We start from the raw sequence: 21,562 nt of genomic DNA, 5'->3' as shown, positions 1-21,562 counted from the left end.
TGAGTACAGTTCAGTACATTTAGCTGGTTGTACTTCTGTACTTTTACTCAAGTATTCACTTCTGAATGCAGGATTTTTACATGGTTCAGTGGTACTTTTACTTTGGTGAAGGATCTGAGCACCACCAGTGAGAGTGTTTTTCACCTGGTGGCACATGAATGCATCCTTAAAGGGGAAGTGCATGGATGTTTAATTCACATACTTTATGTGCATCATGATTTATTCCATGCAGGAGGAGCCCTGTGCGCGAGTGTCCGTCAGCTGGGACTGAAGACTACGAGTCTGAGACGTAAAGTAATAAAAAGTGTGGAGTTAGAGAGCAGTGATCTTAGCAGACCTCTGTAACCCTGCTCCTCCTCTCCTGCAGGCTCCAGGCGACATTAGCCACAACATCTCAAAAATGCTGGTGCCAGAGTTGCATTGTGGGTAACGTAGGCACCACAGGGGAATGTGTGGAACGAAAAAGATGATGTCTCTGGTTCTGCTGCGTCAATTCAACCGTTTCTTTAAAGTGTCCACTGAGAGTCCAACAGTGTCAGAGGAGTACAATGCTAAATCGATGGAGCGCTCTCTTAAGTGCTGAATACTGCAACTGTGTGTACTGGGGCACTTTCACCAGTTTCACAGTGGATGGAGTCTGTGGTTGATTTACTACCAACACTATTACACTTCAGATAGTGAGCGAGAGTATTATGTTTTTGCTGCTGTAGGTTCTTGTCCTTATTACTTGTAGTGGTGTCAGTCTGCTGTAGTGGCCTAATGTTTCCCTGGAAATGATGCAATGCAATGATCTGTACAGTGTACAGGGATTTTCTGTTTATGGTCCATAAGTGAGAGTAAGTAAGTCAGAAAATTGAATCACTCCTCAGCCCTGAAGACCTGGAAAAAGTCTTAGTAACTGTATCACAGTCTAACAAAGACCAAAAACACGAGTCCAGTCCAGTTTCATGTTCCAATACTGATGTAGTTAATATGATGTACAGACGTTTACCTTCTTTCTCGTCAGGTGCTGAACCACGAGCAGGTGAAACCAACCTAAACCTACACCCAGGTAAACGGCCGGAGGACGACCTGAAGGTGACACGCTGCTTTCACACACGATTACAATGAAGCTGGAAACAAAATGACGTGCAGAAAACAACCGCAACTACAGATAAGTTTCATCAGTTTATTTATAGTAATTGATGCCGACACTGACGTGAAAATCTAATGCTGTGATCACAACCGGGGGAAGAAGATGCATCAGTGCTCGTCTGAATAATAGGAACAGTAGTTTCTCTCCTTTTTTTGATGCAGTGTCAGATTCATCCAACCATTTTTAGTTTGTACTTCTGCCTCTTGCCTCTTGTACTTGTCAAGGTAAAAGTCAAAACAAGTGTCTCTGCTTCTAGTCCCTAAAAAATTCATGGTGATGCATCTTGGTTTGATGTCGGTCAGAAAGTGACTCCAGGTAATTAAAATGTGCAGAATGAATATTAACACATATCTAAATATCAAATTAAGATTTTACTTGTCACGCATTCAGTTATTCCAGCTCAAATTACAATGACGTGAATAAAAGAAACGATGCAGACACATAATTCACTCGTACGATATAAGAAGATAAAATATAGACTCTGCACACGTACTTTTCACAGAATTGTGTAAATAGGGAGGCAGGGCAGAGCTGTTGTTTAGCAGTCATGGCCTGAGGGAAGAGGCTCCTCCTTAGCCTTCAGGCAGCAGCAGCGCCCCCCTGAGGGCAGCACAGACAGCGCTCTGTTGTCAGGATGACTGAGCTCCCTCACAGTCTTCTTGGTCTTTGATCTGCATCGCCTGTAAATGTCCTGCAGGTTAGAGAGGGTTGTTCTGATGGTTCACTCAGCCAACTGGACCACCACCACCCCTCTCATCCCGGTGGTGCTGCTCTCAGACACGACGCTCAGGTGTTAACGTTCCTGCGCGCCCTGAGGGCTGAGAGCTTCAAGTCTGTCCGGCGTCTGAGGCGGTAGAGACGTTGACGGGCTTTCTCCAGCGGGGTGTTGATGTGGCAGGACCATGACAAGTCCCTGTGTGGTGTGGACACTGAGATATTTGAAGCTGTCCACCCTCTCCACCTGGGCTGTCTGTGGTAGCTTCTCGATGGTGGTGTTGGAGTGTGACGTGGTAACACAGTCGTAGGTAGCAGGGGGCTCGGGATGTAGCCTTGGGGGGCTCTGGTGTTGAGGGTGAGGCGGGGTGACTCACTCGTACCATCGGTGGTCTGCTGGTCAGGAGGTCGAGCAACCATCTGCAAGATAAAGAGACTATTATACTATTATTAAATACGCTCCTGTGGAATATCATTAAAATGAAGTGTATTTGATTAAAAACAAACTCTTTATTCGCCTGAGCAAATAAGAAAGCAGATTGTGAGACTTCACAGAGAACAGAGAGGACACAGGAGCTGAAACAGCTGCAGCAGTGGTTTAAGAGTTAGAGAGAGAGCTGTTCTACCAAGAACTGAAGTCTCTGTTTGTTGTTGTGCTGAAAAACAGATGGGTAAGTTGCTTCTGACTTGGCACGAGGATCATCCGTGGAAACTGGTGTTTCAGTCACTGATCAGACAGTGTGAAGGACATTGCGTGAAGTCAGCGGATCAGATGGGGTCCAGCATGTTTGGTGTGGACGGGGCCAGGACTACCACAGTGACTGCACGGTGCCAAAAACACGGAGGTGGAAGTGAGCTGATACTGGGCTGCATGAGAGCTGAAGGTGGAGAGGAACTTTTTAAATTGGTTCCACTGGTGCGTTAATCTAATCTGAGCCATGGAAATATTTTTTTCTCTTGCTTTGGTTCTGAAAATGCTGGGTCAGGATTAGGCGTCCTCCCGAGGTCAGGTGAGACAAGTGGTGGAGCGATTACCTCCGCCGATGACGTCTGGGTCTTAGGCTCGGACTTTCAGGGACAAGAGCAAGTGCAACAGGCACCACAGCAACAGTCCTCTTAGTATTGAGTTAGCGGTATGTTTTAAGGTTGTGATGGCGTTCACGGAGGAGTAGAGGGCGTGGTTTCCCCCACCTGCATTCATAGTTACTAATTCCTCCACCATCTGACTTTAAGACGATTAAACGTACACACGATTGAAATATTTAAAGTCACCGTCGCATCATTTTGTCTCGTATGAGTGAAGATTTACGAACCACTGCCTCCACAGAAACTTTCAAAGAGCCACCCCTGGAGCCGCCGAGCCACATCCTGACTTCTCCACCCGTACCTTCGCTCTCCCTGCTCCTCCAGAGGGTTAGTTACTTTTAAAGCTGCACGATGTTAAATTTTCTACTGAAATAAAAAGTGTGTGGTTCAAATATGAAAATGTGATGAACAAAACATGCAGCTAACTCTTTGATTGTTTTGTCTGCTCAGAAACCAGAGGCCGTGGAGGTTCATTTAAAACTTGACGTTAGCATGCTAACCAGCTAGCCCCGGCCTGGTCCGTCTCGTAGCTAGTCACTAGCTTCCAGTCTGCGCTCATGAGAGGACAAAGACGAAGATGAAGATGTAAACACAACAATGGCTGAAGCTCTTGGTGAGTAAGCAGCTGGCTATGTAGCAACAACAAAAACTCACATACAGCACCTTTAAAGTAGAAATCATTTTGTTTAAGATGAAATTTGTGCGTTCGCCGAACTCTGTTTGATGTATATTAAACATGTTGCAGAGATATATGAGTAAACACAGTCTGTGTTTTGTCTGTCTGAGCAGTTAGACTGTAAATGTGGGAGTGTGCAGTGCTCAAACATTGAGGTTGTTATGCATTTATAAAATATGTAATGATGTTTCTAAAACTGGGCTATACATAGCCCCAAAAACCCCTGGTCTGTATCAGAGCTGAAGCAAAGAGGTGATGGTGAAATGACGTCCATTGGTCAGTGAGTTTGTAGGGGTCAGTCGTTACCTTGTTCCCCATCTAAATCATGCTTTTCTTTATGTGTGTGTGTGTGTGTGTGTGCAGCAGTGGTGGAGGGAAGACACGTGTGTGAGGAGTGTGTGCGTGAGAACACGTGCCTGTGATGGAGCGCTGGCGTTGAGGTGCGAGGATGTGAGAGAGAGAGAGAGCGATCCTCTGAGTCTCGATATAGAACGTTATCAATCCAACACTAATCACCCGTCTGAACCCCCCCCCAACACTCACCCATCGCTCTGTACCTCCCTCCCTCCCTCCCTCTGCTATCTGATGGACACACTCAACCACCCACCCACTCTCTCTCACACACGTCCTCATGTTAATATCCTGCTGAGGTGATTGACAACTCAACCCTGACCAGACCTGTAACCTTAACCTGACCTCACTCCCCCCTTTTAATTATGTAACCCCCCCCCTCCCTCCTCTCTCCCCCCCTGGAGAGTCTTTGCTAAACTGCTCTCTCTTTAGATCAATCACATCATTTCTAACCTCCTTTAAAAAGGGGAAATTTTACTTTCTGTAAAGTTGACACACAAACACTCGCTCCCTCCTCTCCCTCTCCATCTCCGCGTGTCAATCAATAACCTATACCTGTACTGTGCTGTATATAGGCTACCATATATATGATGGGAGCCGCAATGCCAGGCAGGACTCGAATCCGGCGAGGCAGAGCTGTACAGGTGGGGCTCAGCACTGTGTGTGCTTGAACGTTGCCAGGGGAACCGGCCAAGCAGCAAATGTTCCTTGTAACAAGCTGTAAACACCACCATCATCATATTATAGAGATTATATGACCATATGGACACGTGTGTGAGAGAGAGAGGATGAGGCCAAAGAGAAGGAGGGAGTGAATGCAGCTGTAGAGGAGGAGCGTGGGTTCATATCATTCATTGATTATAATTCTAACAATTATTTGGATTATTATTATATATTATTATCACATTAGATACTTGTTTATTGTATCATCTCATTATAGGTTATTAATATTTAAAGCTGTCTGGGTTCTTGCGTGCAGCGTGCAGGGTGATATGTCTGCAGATTGCAACAGTAGACACGGTCATTTTTTTTTCTTTTTTTGGCGCACAGAAAAGAAAGGGATAAATACTGAGTAAATAAATATATAAAGTTGTGTATTCAGTGTCCCAGCAGCGGCGGCGGCGGCGGCAGCAGCAGTGTAACCCAGCGTCCCCTCGCTGTCGACCAGTGGTTCCATCCACCTGAAGATTTCAGAGACAATTCTCATTACCAGCGGTGGCAGCGCAGCACTTGGAAAGGGTGAATCAATCTGAGAGAGAGAGAGAGAGAGAGAGGGGAGAGACAGTGAGGGAGACAGGGGAGGGAGAAAGAGAGAGAGAGAGAGAGAGAGAGGAGGGAGAGGAGGAGAAGAAGACAGCGTCGGCGGCGGCTCTGCAGTGGAATAGGCTGTTATTTGAGGGAAGGTGAGAGCTCTCGGAGTAAGCGACCGGGCGTGTGGAGCGAGAAGCGTTTCAGGACCTGATCGCAGCATCACAGACATTTAAGAAAAAACAAAGGTAAGAGTCGATGACATTCACACAGTTTGAGATGCAGATTCATGTGCTCTGATTCTGCTGTGTGTGTGTGTGTGTGTGTGTGTGTCCGGACAGTTTGTGCATTCGCTGTGTAACGCGCAACAAACAAACAAACTACTAATGCGCTGGAATTAGAAATCCTTATTCATGACCTGATGGTGATGATGGTGATGTGTGAACTGTCCTGGTGTGTAATCCGCGCACGGGCCTCCTCACATGGCTACACGGCTCTGGAAAGGTGGCTGATACCCGGGATTTACATGTATGACGAGACAGACGCGCGCGCGCGTGTGTGTGTGTGAGCGAGAGAGAGAAAACTGGGCAGATGAATAAATTCGCAATAATCCGGTTTTTATCCTCATACACGATTCAAACTTTCCTCACATCCGCAGCTCCTGTTCAGTCTTTTTTAGATTTATTCTTCGCGTGTTAGTCAACACAAGTTCCTCTAACCTTGGCGATAAGAGGAGCCTCCGCTGTAGCACAAGCTGTTGACAGGGCTTAATATTTGATCCGGTTAACGCGCAGCTCTCACTCAAATATACTCAATTAAACCTCCCTAATAGGAGCAGTTTACACTGTTAATTTGTGTGCTGGGGGTGTTGGGTGCTGGGTGGTGGTGGGGGGTCAGTTACCCTCCCTGGCCCCTGCCGATGACCCCAGATTTGGAGCAAAATGCGCAGGCACCTTGCGGCTTATGCGCGGTGGGTTAAGCTCTGAGTCAGAGCCCGGGGCCCCTCCGGCTGAGAACAAGGAGCAGATAGATTAGGACTGATGAATGAAGATCTGCTGCCTCTATCTGCTACACAATGATACGGTTATGAGAGGATTTAAATGCTAATGTGCAGTGTTTCAGAGAGAAATCCGAGCGGGCTGGGGACTGGCGGGAGGAGATTGCTGGCAGTGTGTGTGTGTGTGTGTGTGTGTGTGTGTGTGGACCAGCTGGATGATCTCCTGAGTTTTATGATAGAGAGAATAAGTTATTAATGGGGTGTTGGAAGGTGAAGTGGGGCACTGGGGCAGGATTAGACAGGAGAGGGGTGGGGGTGAGTGTTGAGCTGTGGAGGAGGGAGGGAGGGAGGAAGCCATGACGCTTTCAGACCCCCACCACCACCACCACACACACACACACACACACACCTCCTCCAACTCTGCAAGTTTTTGCAGATTTGCAGAAGTCGTTCCAGCTCCACATGTTCCTGGACAGTGGGCGGTGTCATATTGTGTCACATACCTCCACCTCCACCTCCACAGGCCGATTAAGCGCCTCCTGTTTTGCTGCTTTCATTTTACATCCTGTGATTTTTATTCATGCAGCCGTGTTGGATTTAAAGCTTGTTACAGAACCTGTAAACTTCTGCACCATCGTAGCTCAGCCGTCAAATCAAAGACCGTGACACATAGCATTTACGAGCCCCCTGCTCCACCGCATATTCTCTCCATTAGATCCAAAATAGACCCACAGACGTAAAACTTTAAGAGGATGTAAGCTTTTATGCTGCCTGTAAAAGTATGTATTTTATCCACTCGTACAGCCCGGCCTTTATGTCCAGTACTGACGCTTCTTTCTCGGCTGATCGTGAAGTGTGTGCAGCAGCACCAGTCACCGCGAGGCCCCGGCTTGTCACATGATATCACATTTTAAAGGCGAGGTCCTCCGGCTCAGGGCAGCGCTTCAAAAAATATCAAGACGCGTCGCTGCTGCTGCAGAAGCGAGGCCGAGATGTCAGAGGAATTTGTTCGTCCCGAACTTTTGTCACTGCCCTCCCTCCAACCCCAGAGCGTTACCCCAGACCAAACGCTTACTTTAAAAGCCAGTTTATGAGGATGCGGCGACTCTGAGGAGAAAACGAGGGAAGTGGTTTCATGGAGGGAGGGTTTGAACCTCCCCCTGCAGCCTGGAGGTGCAGGGAGTCTCCCGCTCAACTCTCCTGAAGGTGCGAAGTCACCGCTCCTCCTCACCCAATGTGCATGTTATTAAAACTGAACAATGTCACGATTCACAGGGAAAGGTTAACACGGATTAGTTGGATGTTTTATTCAGGTTAGTCCCCGCGTTAAGGATTCTGCTCCACGTGCAGACACACCTGCAGGTGGCTGCAGCCTCCTCACTGAGGTGGACAAAAGGAAAAGATCAGATTTTACAGCCAACAGAGCAGATCCACGATTTACGACAAAACACGAGGAGGTAAACTCCTGAACCTCTCCACCGGCCTGATGACTTCCTGTGGTCACCGTGACTCAGTTTTAACGCATGGGCGCACGTGTCCCGCAAAAACCCCCCCGCGTGTCGCAGATGAAGCACCGGCTGAGTGAGTTCAGTCATCGGAGGAATCAGGCCAGGCTGCTCTTTAATTTCCGCGGCACACCACTTATGCATGGCCGATGAGCTTGATGAAAACAAGCAAGCAGGTTAACAGGGACATGGTAAATTACACCTGCACACCTGGTCCAGAGGGAAGGTGTGACTTTGAGATAATGCTCAGCCCCCCACCCTCACCACCGCCACCACCACCGCTGCTGCTGGATCTGTGGACTGTTATTTCCAGAGAAGTCACAGCAAATCCTCGCAAAACAAGCACATGAGGTGGGGGAAAGGGCACGAGAGGAGTCCGGCATATAAATGACCCCCCCACCCTCCCACCCTCCACTACAGCACTGCCCAATGTCAACCATTTGTGCATCTTTCAAATGAAGCCGGGATGCTTTCAATCTGGTTAGTGTCGCTCGCCTCTCCTCGTCCCCGTACTGTACCTAAAAGGACAAAGCGCTGCATTAATTCCGAGGGACGTCTCTGCTGCTACATTAGAATGCAAGGAGTGTAACTGTTGCCCTAAATTTGGTGTCTGCGTGAGCGTGCGTTTGTGCACATACACTCATTTCAGTGTGTATGGCAGAGAGAGAGAGAGAGATTATAGATGACACTAAAACTGCTCTAATCAGGGCAAGCTGGTGGCTGATCTCTTCACAGGGCGAGGGTGGCATTGATTGATGGCCGTGCGACTTGCTGATGCGCACAGGTTGAAGGGTGAGGAGAGAGTCGCTCATCAGCCGCGAGAGGCTGAAAACTGTGGGAACAACCTCCCTTAATAATGCAGCACAACGAGCCCCCCCACCCAGTCTGAGACACTGGGATCATATCACACACGTCGCTGCCGGTCGCCACGTGCTCACGCCATGCCTGAACCTGGAGACGGAGATCTGAGATTCGGCTTTTTTTTTGTGCATGATATGGCACAATTTGAGTCTCGGTAACCGGGGGGGTCCATGAGCACTGACCCGTCTGCAGCAGAGATGCTGAGCTGCCCGTGATGGCGGGGTGGTTATAATTAGCCATGATTGGTTTGATCGAGTCTCCCGGTCCAGGCCTGGGTGTTGGCCCTTCGGGGACCATGATGACTGTGCGGGCATTAATTATTGAATAATAGTTGGAAGAATGGCAACGGTTAATGACACCAAATGAATGCTATAATCCATTGAATTGACATAATTAGAAATGGTGAGATTTCCCCTGAGGAATATATTCTCATCATGACCTAAAGTGGAGAGGGACGCCCCCCTCCCTCCCCCTCCCTCCCCCCCTGCTGTGTCCGACCATGTGTTAGTAAAACAGGGTTAAATCCGGAGACGGAAGCCGTCAGGACGCGGTTCGGTTCAGGCCGTTTGAAACGAGCTGGCCGCAGAGAGAGCGCGCTCAGCCCCGCGAGAAAAAAAGGAGGAGATGTTATCCTCTCCTGGTTGGATTAAGTATTAGTAAATGTGATTGGGTAACGAAGGCGGTCAGGCCGCAGTGACCGCCATGCTTTGCGGCTGCTGCCGGCTTGGCTGCATCGAGGCACAGAGTCTTGGGGGAGTTTGTTTCGGGTCAGTGGCAGCATAAGAGCTCGATCCAGCACTGCAGAGTCAGGCTGGGGCCTCTCCTCTGTCTGCCTGGCTGCCTGGCTGCCTGGCTGGAGGCGCAGCAGTAGTGGCATACTGATGCTGCTGATGATGACAGGATAAATATTGATGATGTCGATGGCAAGAAGCAGACAGAGCATGAGCGCAGTAAACATGAAATTAGAGCCCTGATGACCAAACTGTGGTGTTTAACACTTTTCACCCTCCTCCTCCTCCTCCTTGTTGTTGTTGTTTTGTTTTTGTTTTTTTTTCTTCCTCCGCGTGATTCAAGCCTGACACAGACGGGTTCGGTTTCCAGCGTGGGCTCGCTGTCGCACAAGATGACATGAAATCAGACGTCCGTTTTGGATCTGGTTGGAGGTGGTTGTATTTTCAGGGGGGTGGGGGAGGTGGCTCCAGAGGAGGTCGGTGAGACAGACCGGCAGCGGTCCCCGGAGGCCCCGCTAAGAGCCACAGAGGAGGTAGTTAGTGAAGCCGTGCGCCATCGCGGTGATAAATCACAGATTGGGCCGTATGGTGAGGACGATTACTCTCAGTGCCAGCGCGTGAACCTGAACATGCCTTCACTGTTTGTTTTCCAACTCCCCGGACTCTCCACGATCTATGTAGAGTGTTGACTCAGTTGTACTGGTTTATTTATATATTTTGCCCCTCTTGCACTTTTTTCTTTTTGGATTGGGTGCTGTTGCAGTGAGGCGTTCAGGCTTCACTGGAACAATGGGCGTTTTAATTGGTGTGGTTAAGACGCCGCACCTGAAGCCCAGGTGAGTCTTAATTCGGTCATTTTGTTGGGAGCCTCTCAGGAGAACTCAGAGCCAGTCTTCCTCTCAGCCGCCGGTGACCTGTGTCTAACAATACAGCAAACTGACCTGCACATAACTATTGTTCTCAGTCAGTGAGGGTTTGGGGGAGGGAAGGGGGGAGAGAGGGGGAGAGAGGGGGAGTGTAGCGAGGCAAAAGCGGGACAGACTTTTCCATCACACCGCAGGGTTTACTGAACCGACGCCCCGCTTTGGGAGCTGCAGAGCAGGGCCGCGGACGCCCCGAGCCCCCGCCAACGTGACGGAGACACGCAAGATGGTGAGTGGTTACTATGGCAGGTTACTATGGCAACCTCAGGTCTCTGTGAGAGCTTCCATTTCGCACAGCGTGGGAGAGAGAGAGAGAGAGAGAGGGAGAGGGGTGGAGAGAAGAACCCGCAGAGAGGAGCAGGGTGGAGAAAATCAGCAGAGGAGGTGAGGTGTGGAAATAAACATGCCTTAGGTGAAGGGAAGGAGAGGAGGAGGGTTTGTAAGAGGAGAGGTGTGAGTGATGGAGGGGTGAGACTGAGGTGTGAGAGGAGCAGATCGGAGGGCAGGGAGAGTCGATCACGTGGTCCGTTAAAACCGAGATCTGCGCCGCATCCACGCGGACGCCGGAATATTTCAACGCCTGCTTTGTGAACCTCTCTCCACCTCTCCCTCTCCATCTCTCCCCCCTTTCTCTCCTCACCCTCACCTCTCTGATTTTAGTTGGTGCGGCTGCTCGAGACGCTGTGTCAGTCTCGGTGACTGGTCTCCATGGAGACGTCCATCAGTCAGTCCGTGTCAGTGTTCCGTGGGCAAAGCCTTATCGTGTTTGTCAGTGTGAGTGTTTATCTGTCTGTGTATTAGTCAGTGTGTCACTCAGGGGGAAGGCTGGGGCGAGGCCTGAGTGGATGGGAGCCGAGAGAGCGTCGCTTATCACGCACGCACGCACACGCTGTTTGTTTGTTTGTTTGTTTTTGTTGTTGCCATTTATACCAAAAACTGTAAGGTCCCGTGCTCAGTCACACACACATAATGAAAGTGTATCCACCTCTGCTCCACATGTGAATGTTTCTATGCTTATTCTAATGAAGCTCCTGCTTCACTGCAGAGTGAATGCTCCTTCACTGCAGTCCACCACAATGTGAATTCTTTTTCTGATTCATCACAATCCCATCCCACTTTTTATAGTGTATTCTTTTGCAGTCCTCTTTTTTTTAACAGTAAACACACACACACACACGCAGCGTACACCTTCACATCTGTTAACCAGCTGCATTGTTGACGTATTTAAACACAATATAAAACAGGACACTCTCCTCTTCCTTCTTCATTAATCATTCTTGGTTTTAATTGTTGCTTTATTCTCACTTTCTCTCTAAAATATGAAGCATGATGGATGATGACCTTGACCTTGACTAGTAAAGGAATACTTGTAATGACTCTAATTAAAAGGTGCTCAGGTGGAGCGGTCGGGTGGAGTGTGTGAACGATGGCAGTGAGTGAGACTTGACTTCATTTTAACTTTAAAAAAAAAAAACCCAGCACCTGTTAACTCCTGTTAAAGTGCTGCTGTTGCTCCAATTAGAGAATCAGGGAGCTGTGTCCTGGTATGTGCAGCACACACCAGCCTCCAACTGTTAGATTTATACTTAATAATAAGAGAGCACACTCCGGGGCTCTGCACCACCTAAACAGTGCAAACTATAAATCGCCTCAGCAGAGAGAATGGTAGAGAAGACACAATATATATACACAAATAACTGAATGCAGAGGATGACACTCGCTGTACACGCTGCTCCACAGTGTCTCAAAATGTCACTCCAGTCTAAAATGATGGATATTAAATTAAACCTTGCACAGACGACGCGTTTCAGTCAAATATTTTTCGTTTTAAAATGTGCTGTAAATGCCAAAGCACATATTCTGTTACTGCAGAACAATCCCCACATATTAGCTTGCACTGATTCAGATTCCCATGATGCATCAGGTTACAGTTAATACGTTTTGTTTCATGTTCAAAGTCACCTTATTGTTTGTGCGATAATGTAGACTCGTGGTGCGTTCACAGACGCCTTAAATGTGAGAAAATCCGCCCAAAGAGAAGCAAATATAAATATTTTTTTTGCTAAAGGTATGATTTGAATGTGACAGCCAACTGCTGTTACGCTTCAGTATTATCATAAGTGATTGTAGAACAGGCACTTAAACGCATCAATAATCCAAGAAGAGTCAGTGAAAGAAAAACAAACACTCGTCTCCAGTTTTATCCAAATAAAAATAGTTTCTCTGTCTCAGCAGATGCACCTTGTTACGTTACCAGAGATGTGAAAAATCAATGGATTATTTCAGAAAATTACTCTTAGAATTAAACAGGAAAGACAGTCAGTAATGTGTGTTACAGTCCCTGTGAGCAAACCCAGAAATAAACTGTATTTTACATGTTTTTAAAGTGACCCAGCTCACACTCATGGTGCACAGACTTAAAATAAATCTGGTAGCTTGCACGCTCAGACATGGTACAGTAACTTCTTTTAACACAACATGAGCACACACACACACACACACGCTGAATGCAGCACGGACTGACCCCATCACAGAAATGTCACTGAGCACACACACAGACGGAGCTGACACGCCACAGTTTGACCTCGTGAAAGAAATCACACACACACACACACACACACACACACTCGCATGCTCTCTCTTGAGTTAAAAAAAAGAAGCGAGGGCAACATGAAACACAGAAATGCTGAACCAAGTCCTCCTCTTCAAAACAGCTGGGAGCAACAAACGCTCGACTCGGAAACACTGGGAAAAGGTTTTAGAGCAACCCCCCCCACCCCTCCATACACCACCAAAAAAAAAAAACTGCAGTTTACATTGCTCTGTAAATGGCTGAGAGACATTTTGATTAGCTGCTGGCTTCGGCTTCCCCCTCAGCGCGCGCAGGAATTGAGTGTATCAACACACTTAACAACCTTAAATACGGATTAATTGTTCACGAAATCGGCGTCCCGACCAGCCAGCGCCACAGAGCGGACAGTAATAACTGGATTTCATTTGAAGTTTGAGAGCTGGTGTAGTGAACGTGAAGATGTTAACATTAAAAAGACTTTCATCCCAGCATGTAATGACGAGTGGTACCAAGCCCCCCCAGTTAGGGATTTGAACATGTGGGCTAGGTAATGTAATGTCTGTTAATGGGAGTGCTTTAGCAGGGTGATGAACACACTGACTTTTAATCTGCAGCTCTTGGCCCCCTCTGAAGGGGGGAGGGAGGAGGTCCCTGCTCCTGTAGGAGCAGCTCTGAATAGATCAGGGCTTCTCTCTGCATCCTGCATCCTAATGAGAGCAGCGGCGCGTCTGTGGACATTTTGAGTGGGAGGGCGAGGTAGGAGACGGATACAGTGCAGAGGGGGCTGCAGTGTATCCTATTTGACAAGGATGAGTGGTGATTAAAATGTGGAACGCCGAACGCTCCGCTTTGAGAAACCTCATCAGGCTGTTGTGCTGTTTTCTAAAAATAAGCGCTTATTGTAATATCGCTCCAATAACCAACCCTAAACGTTTTTTTTTTGTTTGTTTTTTGCTGCAGCGAAAGAAAAAAAACCACGCAGAGAATGCGAGCGTGGCGGCATCTGAGGCCGCACGTCCTGTCACGAGATCACACTAAGAAGCTTAATAAGTAAACAAGGAGGAAACGAGGAGGAGTTTCTGTCTAATTAATAGTTTATCGCACAATCATAAGCTCAATTGACCTTCTGCACGTTGAGCTGAGGAGTACAAAATGACAGATTAGCTCAAGTGCTAACAAGACGTTAGAAGACATCAAAAGTCCATTTACTACTTTATAAATATGTTATAGTTATTACAACAGGAACATGATATAATAGATAATAAAACAGGACAAATACTGTGTGTGTCCTGTTCAGGTTAAACCAGAAACCAGGAAATATTGATGAGTGTGTAATCTTCTTCTAATCCATTATAATGCAGGCGTTTAGAAGAAATCCCACTTTCACAAGTTGATTATTAACATACAGTAGGCACGTGATGGAAAGTGACTGGTGGTAAAGGTGGAAGGTTCCCAGTCCTTTAGATTTAGCACTTTATAACACAGAGCCTGAAGAAATGTGTCGTCCAGGAAAGAAATGTTCCAAAATGTCCTTTACAGAAAGTAGAAAACAGATGGATGTGGACGTTCACCTGCCCTTTCCTCCAAATTTAATTGGAATCCTTTGACATTTTTTTTACCTGTGTTTCTGTAACAAGAAGAAGACAACAAGTACAAATACACAGTTTCCAGCGTCCAGTTTCAAAATAAGAGTTTTATGTATTTTAGTGTTAACTATTGTTAAATTTACAGAGTAAAATCATCCTTTTTAAAATGACTTTAAAGATGTTAGCAAGGTGAAGAATGATTGATGTAGAGTTCATTTTATCAGATGTTTTTAGGTTTAGTCTTTGTCTCAGTCCATGATCCCATCTTTTTTTTATCTCATGTTAGTCGAGTCAAAGAAAAGCACAAACGTTTAGTCGAGTTTTAATCGACAGAAGACTGAGATTCGTTGACAAAAATGTTGTGAACATTTCAGTTTTAATTTCATCCAGTGATTTTACATTTTAAATAAAAGTTCAGATGAAAAAGCCACAAAATATCAAAGCAAAGCAGCAAATCCGATGCAACAGTCCCAAAACTAAATGTATTGATTCGTGTACATGGACACGAATTTTCCATTTTTTTCGTTTTCGTTTTTTTAGTTTCGTCAACTTGTGTTGACTACAGGATTATTTCACCTGTTTATGGTTATGTTCATCACTTGGCTAAGGTTTGTTTATTTTGCACAGTAATAAAGATCCAATATCTCCAATATAACAGACAGTAATTACAGTGGAAGGAAGAATCCTCCTCTTATATAAATAATATTTAAAAATGACATGGGTGCTCATCAAGAACAAAACAAACTAGCTGACTAACAAACCGCCCCACCTAAACACACACAACACACAAGCAAATATCAACAATAATGTACGTACAGTGAATGTTCCTTTATCAGTAGCTGTGGTGTTAAAGGTGCAGTGTTCAGAGTCACGGGAAGATGATTCAAGGGCACAGGAAGTGATTCTGTTAAAGTTTTATTATTAAATATCCATTTTAGTCGTTTAAAGACGGTCAGCTCAGTCTCGTCTTCGTCACGAGATAAAAGGTCAGAAACATTAAAACACTTCAGCTCTTATAAATAACAAAAACACCAGCGGACTGCGCTCGAACGTTCACCCCCTGCTCCCCCTCCACGTTCTGTCCCGTTACGACATACGACACTATCAAACACAGACTGAGTCAATACAGACGCTGATTCAAACGTGTCTCTACATAAACCTTCGTGCACATGTGGGGAAATCTCTGCGTGTGATATCAGGGAGAAAAAAATCTATAGCAAATACAATAGTGGTGTTTTCACCTGAATCTGGCAGCGTGCTGGTTTAACAGACCCCGGTTCTTAAATCCCTATTGAGGTGGGGGGGGGCGGCTATCGACTGGCATCATTGACTCACCTGTACTAACATCTCTGAATATTTCAATAAGCAGGAGGGAGGGGGGGGCTCCTTCCCCTGGGAGCCAGACATGAATCAGGTATAACTGAGGCAACACAAAGGACGTTAGTACACTATTAGTCACACTGCTTACAGTGTGTGTCTGTCTGTGTGTGTGTGTGTGTGTGTGTGTGTGTGGGCAAAATGACGTCAGGGCTTCATTCACCAGCAAGGCCAGCGCTCGTCCAGCTTTCTTTCAGTTCCAGGGGGGGAAACAGAGCGGAGGAGGAGGAGGCCGGCAGAGGAGACAGAGGGAAAGGAAGTGAGGGGAGTGCAGGGCTTCCTCTCTCCCATCCAGCACAATACGACACAGCGGCGTCCCCCCCCTCACCCTCACCCTCCATCGCCACCACCACTGCTCCCCAGTTGAAAACTATTCACAAGCACCTTCTGTCACAGCCCCGTATCCCCCCACCCCCCACCCCCAACTTCCCTCCCCCTCCCTGATCATTAAAAAGAGAAAACCCTGTGCGTGACTCGGCTTCTTCTGCAGAATAAAAACTACTTCTTTTTTTTTTTGTTTTCCATTAAATCAGGGCTTCTGTGTCCTGATGCAGAATTTCCCCCTTTTTCATTTTTTTAAAAGCCCCCTGGTCTTTTCATCCCAAAGTCAATTTTGCCTGGCGGTTAGTCAAATGCTTTAAATGTTTATAAGGGCTTGTGAAGAGTGTAAGCTTTAAGTGTGATAGACTACCCTGGGACCAGGAAGGGGCTGAGTGTGGCTAGATGAGCGGACTGGGCTAAAAATGAATGCTGGTTAGTAGCAGACTGAGGAAGGTCTGGATGGGATTACAACAGGCTGGTTATGGTGAAACTGTCTCTGCTGCAGGATTATCATCTGACACGTCTGTGGACGGGGACGTTCAAACAAACGCAGTGTGTTTTGTCATATATTTTACATTTTTTAGCTGAGGTGGCAGGGTTTATATTTAGTGTGGCCTCTGCGTACTGTATGTTATCCTGCACGAGCTGCTTTTTTTCCCCTGGCTGGGACAAACAAGATATCGCAGGCTGAGTGAGGAGCGCCTGCTAAGTGAAAATTTAGTGGTTGTTTTATGTTAACCAGCAGACACTGAGGGTAATCATATTAGCGCTGATTTATCATATCCTAAATTTGTCTGCTTCTTATGAGCTGCGCAGCGCCGAGATCACACTTGTGATAGAGCAGCTCCGCCTCGGCCCAGGAAGGCCCGGAGAAATTAACGTCTGGGAAAGTGAAAGACCTCGCTGCAGCCTCTTACTTGATTGTATTGTGGTCCGTCATATTCCCTTCTAATAAGAAGCAGTGAGATGAGACTGATTTGGTTTGGCGCTTTGTGTTCAAATGCAGTTCACTGGAGGGGGCCAGCCTTTTCTTGGAAATCTGGATCACTTTAAGAAATTATGATTGAACTGATGTGGTGTTTAGAGGCCGTTTGTCTTCATTGTCTTTTTAAATGATGAGAAAACTGCCACGTCAAGACAAAGTAAGAATGGGAACAACGAGAGGACTGAGCTTTGAATAACTTCAATGCTAATTCATACACTTTAAAACTTAAAGCTGCTATAATCAATATTTATATAGATCACATGACCACGTTTGGCAGGAGAAATAACACATCTTCTTACAAATAAAAAGTTGAATTCATTAGCAATAAAACGCACCACTGCTCAGTTCAATACACTCAGAGCTTTTACTGCTGCAGCTTGGTTTGGTTTGACCTGTTGCTTCTGGTGGCTGCTGTTCGCTAACTTTAGCTAAACATTTGCTGTATTCGCTGCTCTCTACTTACTGTTACCGTTCGCTCTTTCTGCTCTCCTAGTAATCATAGTTTTTGGCCACAGCAGGCAGATGTTGTCAGGAGAGAAAGCTCGGTGTAGCACCAGACAAAGTTAGTGACTTGCTGATGAAGGTAGTGGAGCATTTAGCAGCTAAGGAGACAGATATTTGTCGGTAGAGACCAAAAACGGAGCTAAAAGACAAAAAACATTGGATTTATATTTGCCAAATGGACAGAAACATGACTCTAACTGCTGTGTAAATAAGTTTTCTGTTTGTTAACATGTTCATATCAGCTTACAAAGTGATAATATGATGATGATCTTCCAGTGGAGCAAATGCTCAGTCACTGTAGTTTTAAGCATTCAGTCTGTCAGTGATTCTCAACCTTTTCGACTTGTGACCTCTATAAATGAAGAGATATCTACTCGAGACTCCTCATCACAAGTTCTTCCCTCAGTGTGGAGGTGAATTATTCCTTATTGCTTCATTTGAAGGATTTTCCGAGGCCTGAGGAGCTCAAAGTATTCAGATATATATCCCACTGATTCACATCAAAGCTCAATTTCTTAAAACAAGTGGAAAGAAATCTGCACAGCGCATCAGTGTAATGACACAGTCAACGTGTTGCCAACAGAAATACACTTGTTTCAGGAATTTGTTGGAAATTAGATCTTCCAAAATCACTGAAGAAAACAGGTTGTTGCTCTAGAATAAAGAGATTAAATCAGACTTTATAAAACAAATTGATTTACATCAGAAAAGAGATAAACTCACTGTGAAAAATGGCTCTGTAATGACGTGATCTCTGAGATTTACTTCAGGGAGGTCTCGGCCCTCAGGTTCAGAACCTGGCTACTGTTCTTTTGAGAGAAAGTAAGCTTTTAGTTTAATGTTAAGTAAGAAGACCTCCAGTTTTTACACTTAAAAGATGTTGTTTTGTGGCTGATTCCACCTCTGCAGGCTCTTCACCTCCTAGAAGAACAGTTTAAGTGGCTCCTGATTCATTTTATTTTACTATTACTTTACTTTTTTTAATAAGATACTCCCCCTCTGTTGCTCTGGGTGGAGTTGACCATTGGGAGTAGCACCCAGAACTGTGTTGTATTCTTGAAAATGGAGTTCAAAGGACCCCCACCCCCCTCGAGACTTTGCCCCCAGCGATGCCTCAAGGTGCCAAGACTCTGTCAGTTTGCGAGGAGACATCCACTCGTCGCTGTTGGCATTCACACTGAAATGGGAGACAGAGGGCTGGAGGGAACAAGGCAGGAGGTGGATCTGGGTTCTCGCTCTTGCCCTCTTCATCACCCTCGCTGCACTAACTCCCTGCCAGTCGTAAGCAATTAGACCACAAGCATTGTTCCCATTTACAGACAACCTGTGTGCCGCAAAATTCTGCGAGATTGTTTCTGAATCGTTTTTTATTGGTATCTGTTATGTGGGCTGTTAAGGCCGATATTGATGCCGTTTAGATCGAAGGAGCCAATTTCCCCTCTGAATTTTATTTTTCTCCGGGTGGTAAAGCCTCTGAAACAGCAGTTACTGCAGAACACAGGGCACTAAAAGTCTGCAGCGAAACACAAGATAATAACAAAACTGTAACTGCTTTCCTGTGGAACCAGATCTTTTGGATTCAGTTCAGATTAAGAGATTCAGTCAGGGTTGCTGATCAATACTGATATCGATCAGAAAAACATTATCATATTCATCATATCAGACTTGGACCAGCGCTAGCTGAATTTTAATAAAAAGTTAATTGACTGGATCATCAGCTGCCATGAAACATACCATCCCTCTTATAACAGAAGTACCAGCAGCTGGTGCTGTAGGTGTCTGTTTGGGATAAAATCTGTTTCACGTTATTATTTTAAATTACCTCCTTGTCTCAGAAATTGAGGTGTGTGAGAACAAATTTTCCACTGTCTTAAAGCCTCGCAGGCACAACCCTGATTGGCAAGATGTCACCGCGATCAGGAAAGGTCATGGCTCTATTCCCACCGCACAAACCGACATTATTAGCTTTTCTCTTCTTCTTTTTTTCCCCCTCCCCTCCCTTCTTCTTCTTCTCGTGGCTGCATGAGCTGCCATCTTGGTGTGCGCCAAGTCATTATTGATGGGCCTCCATGCTGATGTGCAGACAGGACACTGGAGGGAAGGAGCGTCCTCCTGTCTGTTCGACGCGCCGCTTGTTCGACCGTCAGCGCACTTTGTTTTTTGTTTTTTTTCCTCTCTGGCTGTCTCCCCTCCTGTTTCTCAGTCTTTGTATTAGTTAGAAAAGTTTCCGTCTCACCAGGCTGCTGCACAGTCCACTCGTGGTCAGTATACTCTGCTCATGATCACTCGCTTCTGGTGGAGAGAGAAGCAGAGTCCTGCGCTCCTTATTCTCCACCCCGACATTACAGCTCTGTGGTCACAGGCAGAGACGTAGTGGAGGGTAAAATTATCCAAACTCAATTACCCAACCTTTAGAGGCTGACATAAATCTTTATGAAATAAAAATGTGCAGGATACATCATTGCAGCCAGGATCAGAAACATGAAGATAGGGGTCTTTTAACCTATTCAACCCTACAGAGCCTTTGGCAAGTGGAGCATAAAAAATTCATACTGGGCAACCAAGCATTTCTCAGATGCACAAAACTTTATTTTAAATTCCTGCCGAGATCCTGAAGACATCAAATGTGTCAGAGCGAATTACAGGGACGCACTGTATGTGTAGAATAATACACGGGACATGTAGAATATTTCATTTGATGGAATCATTCAGCTTCAAGAAATGGTCTTGAATTTTAATATTTTATAGAGCAGAGATTATACTGTATATGTAATGTTGTCTAGCAGTGTGGGGGGAAATGTTTTATTTAACTTTGAAGCTTCTCTTTGAAGCTCAAGGGGAAATTTAAGAGGAATACTGGGAGCGACGATTAAGGGAGGGGGGTGTGAATTGTATTTTTCTGTCATTATATCTAAAGGCTCAGGAGTTTTGCACATTTTAGCCCATCTGTTACCAGTCACTTGTGTATACTCTCCACTCATTTTGCAAAACATGCGTCTGTGTTTTAGGAGTTTGAATGTATTTCATGGTTTCCATTCTTTTCCCCATCATAGAAAAATCTATTAGCACACTTAAAGCTTGCTTGTGTTGCTCCTGACAAACGTTAATGCAGACTCTGTGTTCACTGTGATAGAGTTTCAGTCTGATAAATCAGTTTTCAAACTGAGATGAATAAAAACGGTGGCTGCCTGGAAGTGTAGGTTTTGTAGATCTCACTGGAAAATTGTTACCAAAAATGTTAAGTATACATGGTTTAGTTAAAGTCCCCCAAGTCCAACATTTACTCTGTTTTTAACTCTCCTTTTTGGCTTTACTTACTCCTGAGGGAAATATCTGGCTCTTCAGCTGCTAAATGCTCCACTATGTTCTCCAGCTTAGTTTCTAACTTTGTCTCTTTGCTGTGTGGTTGTGGGCAGGTGGTGAACAGTGGGTTTTCTCTGTAAACAGCTAAAATGAGAGGAAGTGGGAGCGAACCAAAACAATGAGCTGAAAGATGCTAAAAAGCTCCGTAGGGCTGAGGAGGACTGTAATGTTGTGTGATAAATCTGTGTGGGTTCATCTTTACGAGTAAGTGATGCATTGAAATATTGACTGTGGCCTTTTAAAGCAACAAAATGTAATTTTTGCTGATCCACAGCGCCCTCTGCAGCTCTGATTGCGTAGTCCCATTCGCTGTACTGAAACAGGTGTATATTACCCACGATCCTCGGCTTCTGCAGCAGGAAGTGCTGTCGCTGTAACAAACACACCGAAACTCTGTTTCTAATTCTTGATATTTTCAAAGTTTCCTGGTTATCAGAGACAAACGCTGGTTTTTAGGCCTTTACACATTTTTTTTTACACATCAATTTATTTTTTCGAGCTGTTGTTTTTGTTATAACTTTCACCTAGAACACAAATACTATACGACGAAAAAGCGATGACATTTAGTAAAGGCATCACGATCACGCAGGTTCCCCTGCCTCCGCAGCAGGACTGCAAACCGTCGCA

General features: G+C 45.7%; 1 protein-coding gene across 1 annotated transcript in view; it reads left to right on the top strand.

Annotated features, from left to right (window-relative positions):
- Window positions 1–4,892: 4,892 nt before the first annotated feature.
- Window positions 4,893–21,562, top strand: part of lrrc4ba (leucine rich repeat containing 4Ba) — a 34,617-nt gene continuing 17,947 nt past the window's right edge. Inside the window, exon 1 of the mRNA XM_018672199.2 lies at window positions 4,893–5,458. The gene's annotated coding sequence lies outside the window, so the exon portion shown is untranslated. The remainder of the gene's footprint in view (window positions 5,459–21,562) is intronic.

Source organism: Lates calcarifer, linkage group LG11 (genome assembly GCF_001640805.2).
Source record: "Lates calcarifer isolate ASB-BC8 linkage group LG11, TLL_Latcal_v3, whole genome shotgun sequence".
NCBI lineage: Eukaryota > Metazoa > Chordata > Actinopteri > Centropomidae > Lates > Lates calcarifer.
This window is presented reverse-complemented; position numbering and strand designations above follow the sequence as displayed.